Raw genomic sequence first — 6,000 nt, forward strand, 5'->3', positions numbered from 1 at the left:
CGAGTAGCTGAGGTAGGCAGGGATAAGACTTGGGCCCAAGAACGCTGAATTTCGGCAGTAATTTGGCTTTTTACGTCAAGTCCCAAAATGGATTTGAAGTCGCCGACCCTACGTACGGGTCTTTGCAGGGCTGTGGTGAGCGGGGCGATTAGCTGTAGCGGAACACACAGCATCGTACGCAGGGCTAATGGTCTATGCGCGAATTTTCTGATTTACACTTCTGTCCAGGTTGTTAGAGCGTGTTTTATACCATGTGGAGGGACTGTTATTGCGTTTGTCTTTCTCGCGGATTACCTGTCTGAAGTTTTTATCGTCGATATTGTGGAGGTGGAGCGTGAGATCGCTCGTTAAACCCTGTCGAACAGCATTTTTAAACGGGTGTCGGTCAGAGGCCCACCTTCCCAACCGGGTCTCTGAGTTGAGTGGGTGAGTGTATTCATTGAGGTAGAACGTCTCATTTCTAAATAAAAACACTCTCTTAAGGGAGCGTTCAGTTATTACGACCAGGGGTGGGCCGACAAAATCCAGGGGGGTCACCTCATATTTGAAAACTACAAAGGGGACGGGACGGATACTTATGAAAATTAAGTAACCAAGAGCAGTTTCTGTGTTCAGAAATATTCTGGGAGATAAAAATGATTCACTGCTTGATTTCATTCTTTGAGGTCATTTAACTGTAAATCTGAACAAAAGTATAATTATCTGTCACATGAACATCTTGCCTTGGCAACTCTGAGGCTTGTCTTATCGTAAATCGAGCTCACTGAGGGCAATGATCAATTCCGATTACTCACATATTAGAGATACAACAAGTTTTGTCAGGGAAATTATTTAACAGTAACCTGGAGACTACCAGTACCATGAAAAGTTAAATAATACTTTTAGGTGAAATTCCAATATCAATATTGTTGTCAACATCTGAACTTCAAAATATCCTATTTGAATCGAGTACATTTGTATCAGCTATAAAACAAATATAAAAGCACAAATTTATTAGCATTGTAAAAAAATATTCATAGTTTTCTCATAGTACAGTGAATCAACATTTCGGTGAAATTCCAAAATCCAATTTCTTGCACCCATATCCACCTTTAACCATCCTAGTCTAAGTACTTCAAAATAAATTATCAAACGTCGACTATAAATACACAGATTTACCTATTTTGTTTTGGAAAGAAAATTATTCATACTTTCCTCATAGACTCCCATGTATAGTGGATGGACATTTTCAGTGATATTCTAAAATAAGATTCATTGTACAATATGCACCTTTAACCATCATATTCTAATCAAGTACAATTATGTTAATTATTCAACGTCAGTCTGTATATGCACACATGAGAGACCAGATATGAACTGAAAATGCCCACATGTTTCATTATATATTGCAGTTATATGCAAACTGAACCCTTGCCACATTTCTGCAACTTCATTGAAAGTGTTATGATCAACATAACGAATAATATTCACCACAGATTAATTCTAAATCCAAATATATATCCCCAATCAGGAAAGTTCATTAAAATATGCAAATAAGGAATTGATTGAAATGTTCTCATTAAATATGCAAATTAGGAATAGGCTGAAGTAAAAATGTTAAATGACTTTTAATAATCTCGTATCATAGTATCTTTAATGTACAAAACAATTTGTCAGCTTTGGTCTGGTCAAGACAGGTAAATATCCTTAATTAGGAAAGTTCATTAAATTTGCAAATAAGGTATTGGCTAAAGTAAACCAGATATGAACTGAAAATGCTCACGTGTTTCATTATATATTGCATTTATGTGCAAGTTTGAACCTTTGCTACATGCTTTGCTACATTTAAAGAGTTATGATCAACACAATGAATTTCACCACAGATCAAATCTAAAGGTCATTAAGTATTCAAATATGTAATTAGCTGAAATAAAAATAATTAATTTCTTTGAGTACTGTCATTGTATCACAATATAGCATGTGTAATTACCTTTGGTCAAGTCCTTCAAGCTCTATATGCCAAACCGTGAAAGCTTGTTAGCTATTTATGCAAATTATGAATTAGCTGACATGAAAATGCAAAATGACTTTCAATACTGTTATAACCTGGTATAATGATCAATGTACACAGCATGTTTCGCCAAATTTTATCAAGTAAATGCCAGTATATATCCCTAATTTGGAAGGTTCATTAAATATGCATATTGGGAATTGGCTGAAAAAAATGTCAAATGACTTTCAATAATCTTGTATCATAGTATCTTTAATGTACATAGCAAGTTTTGCCAACTTTGGTCAAGTCAAAACAGATAAATATCGCTAATAAATGCGGGATATCGGACCGCAGGCGGGCGAAGATTGCATTATAAGCGCGCCAACCCAAACTCACTGCATGGACATCACATTTACGAAATCGAAGTCCAAAGTCAACTACGTCATTGTTAGAATAAGAGAGGTTTTCCATCACACGGAGCATACCACAACAAATTTTGCACAGATGGCGTTGCACTGGCATTGAAAAAGGGTGCATGGGAGCATGGGAACGCGGGCAGTTTCCCTCGCTATGGGTAGGAAATGCATTGAGCAAGACACACTTCCGGGTTCGCAAAAAAACGAGGATCCCATTTACGGGGCGCTCAAATATAACTATTTGCTGTGATACATAGCAGAGGCGTATATGTTTGTGATGCTGAGAATAACATCAGTAAATAAATGACGGGTTTTAAAAGTTGACGTTTTTTGCGATGAAACAGACTTCTGAAGGTAGCTCGCTTGGGGAACACGTCATCCCGGCCGCTGTCCGCTTTGACCCCAGTAATTCACACTGGTTTTGGTCGGCCCCAGGTACCCAAGTCACTTCGACCCCGTCACACTTTTGCCTACAGTCCACGGAGACGATTCAACATATTCCACAACAAAGCCAAGACAAAAATTGAAAATATCAATAAAATGGCTTCACAAAGGCTGAAATACACGATACTCGATGAAGTATGAAGTTTATGAAATGAAATCAAAATTGACAACACAAGTGTTTGTCTCGGGTAATACCACTTGAGGTTGAACTATTCTACAGACTGTTTTTTCCATACAGTGCAGTATTTGTCAGTGACAAATTAATCTTTGCAATACATTTTTTTGCGATGAGCTGGAAATTTGATTAATATCGAGTTAATGTACATAAATATTCCGTTATTTACTGGGACACGTTTATTTTCTCGATCCGCTATCTGCGGACTACGTGCTGAAGTACATTGACTGTTCATGTCAACGATCGTTTCTCCCTCTGCAGAGTTTCTGTATCCCGTTCAACAATGCTGTACCTCGATCACACGATAGTGACGCTATGTAGCTGTGCAGTATTGAATCATAAAATGGCCACCTCGTCTAACAGTAACACGTATTGTCGGGATTATCGTACGGAAAAAAGACTGCAAAAGTAAGACTTATGAATCTTCATCAGAATTGAACACATCATGATTGTACACGAGTATCAACCGTGAATGCACGTTGAGCTCGGCAGTTACACAAGCATGGTACGCTACATGCGTAGCCCTACGAGTATGGCGACAGTGTCCGGCTTTGGCTACGCCGGGGGCTACGCCGCCTGCCGGAGGTGGGAGGCGGCGTAGCCAAAGCCGGACACTCTCGCCATACTCGTAGGGCTAGCTACATGCACTGCCGCGATGCCGATCGTATGCATTCCAAGGCCTATCCCGGAATTTGTTTCACAAACAACCTCAAAGGAGAGCAAACATACTTCTATGGACAATGACGAATACGTTTCTTGGCGAAGCAAAATCAAAACAGTGCAGAAGTACATGAAGTAGGTCATGGCCTTGGACTCTGTGCACGAACCTGATTGGACACTTCAATACCTTTGACCCAAAGTAATATTATTCATCAGCACTTCCATGCCATGAGGCTAGGTAGAGAACGTATTAGCCCTGCGTACGATGCTGTGTGTTCCGCTACAGCTAATAATAGCCCCGCTCACCACAGCCCTGCAAGACCCGTACGTAGAGTTGGTGACTTCAAATCCATTTTGGACTTGACGTAAAAAGCCAAATTACTGCCGAAATTCAGCGTTCTTGGGCCCAAGTCGTATCCCTGCCTACCTCAGCTACTCGATCGCTTCCAAAAATGCCAGTCTTTTATTCTTTTTTCGTAAATAACCGTCGATGTCGGCAACTCTCTCGCTAGCCCTGCGTACGTACGCAGTGTACGCTGTGTGTTAGGAACGCACACAGGGAATGCACAGCGTACACTGCGTACGTACGCAGGGCTAGCCACAGGGAACTTAGTAATCTTGTTGTTGTTGTTGTTGTTGTTGTTGTTATTGTTGTTGTTGTTGATGGTGATGATGATGACGATAATAAAAAATATTAAACAACAATGTCTCATTCCTTGCTGTTGTTTGTCGATGTAGATAATTGTAAAAGAAAACTGTAATCGTGACCAAAAAACGACGTAGGTCGACCAACGTCACTCCCGTCCTATTATACAACCAAGGGTGGAATCGAGATGCCCCTGATCAAGGCTCATCAGCCACCTTCAAGGCCCAGAAAAAACACCCCATTCACGAGCGATCGATTGAAATGTGCTATCATAGGCACTGAAATTTATCTCACTGACCTAATTTGGGCTTCACTTGAACTACCGACCTGCAAACGAGTGGAAAAAACGGCGATTTCAAGTCGTACCCGGTCAAAATCGATCACATTTGAACTTCCCGGTCGATGGTGACGGCGCTTTCGTCACTGGGCATTTAAATTGACCAATTGGGGGTTCTGTAAAGGCTGCTTCGGCCAGCTCTCATTACCAATACATGAGGAGGCTTGTCCCAACGCAAAATTCACTACAGTTTAAACTTCGCCGTCTCAACTTCATTCAATTTCCATTCTTGTAGAATAACACTTATATAGATACCAATGACAAATCAATCCGTCATTTACTGTAAACTATCACCTAGAATACTCATTCACAACGACAATGTACACTCGCTCAAGTACGAGCCCGGATGTTGATTACGCTTGTACATTGTATCCTTGTAACGGGGGGGGGGGGGGGGGATTCAAATACCCGGAAGTGTACGCTCTAACTATCGACAGTAAAATGGCAGATTTCCTGACAAAGTGTTGGTAAGTATCCGTTATCTGCATGACTATGAAGGTTTTTCTACTTTTTCGCGTACTTTTGAACGTTACACGTACATGTACGCGTACGAGCAGGGAGCATTGAAACATAAACAATCGGCTGGCCGAAGCAGCCTTTACAGGGCCCCCAATTGGTCAATTTAAATGCCCAGTGACGAAAGCGCCGTCACCATCGACCGGGAAGTTCAAATGTGTTCGATTTGACCGGGTACGACTTGGAAATCGCCGTTTTTTCCACTCGTTTGCAGGTCGGTAGTTCAAGTGAAGCCCAAATTAGGTCAGTGAGATAAATTTCAGTGCCTATGATAGCACATTTCAATCGATCGCTCGTGAATGGGGTGTTTTTTCTGGGCCTTGAAGGTGGCTGATGAGCCTTGATCAGGGGCATCTCGATTCCACCCTTGGTTGTATAATAGGACGGGAGTGACGTTGGGCGACCTACGTCGTTTTTTGGTCACGATTACAGTTTTCTTTTACAATTATCTACAACATCGACAAACAACAGCAAGGAATGAGACATTGTTTTTTAATATTTTTTATTATCGTCATCATCATCATCACCACCAACAACAACAACAATAACAACAACAACAACAACAACAAGATTACTAAGTTCCCTGTGGGCTAGCGAGAGAGTTGCCGACATTGACGGTTATTTACGAAAAAAGAATAAAAGACTGGCATTTTTGGAAGCGATCGAGTAGCTGAGGTAGGCAGGGATATGACTTGGGCCAAGAACGCTGAATTTCGGCAGTAATTTGGCTTTTTACGTCAAGTCCAAAAATGGATTTGAAGTCACCAACTCTACGTACGGGCCTTTGCAGGGCTGTGGTGAGCGGGGCTATTAGCTGTAGCGGAACACACAGCA

This window comes from Ptychodera flava, chromosome 4, assembly GCF_041260155.1.
Source record: "Ptychodera flava strain L36383 chromosome 4, AS_Pfla_20210202, whole genome shotgun sequence".
Lineage (NCBI taxonomy): Eukaryota > Metazoa > Hemichordata > Enteropneusta > Ptychoderidae > Ptychodera > Ptychodera flava.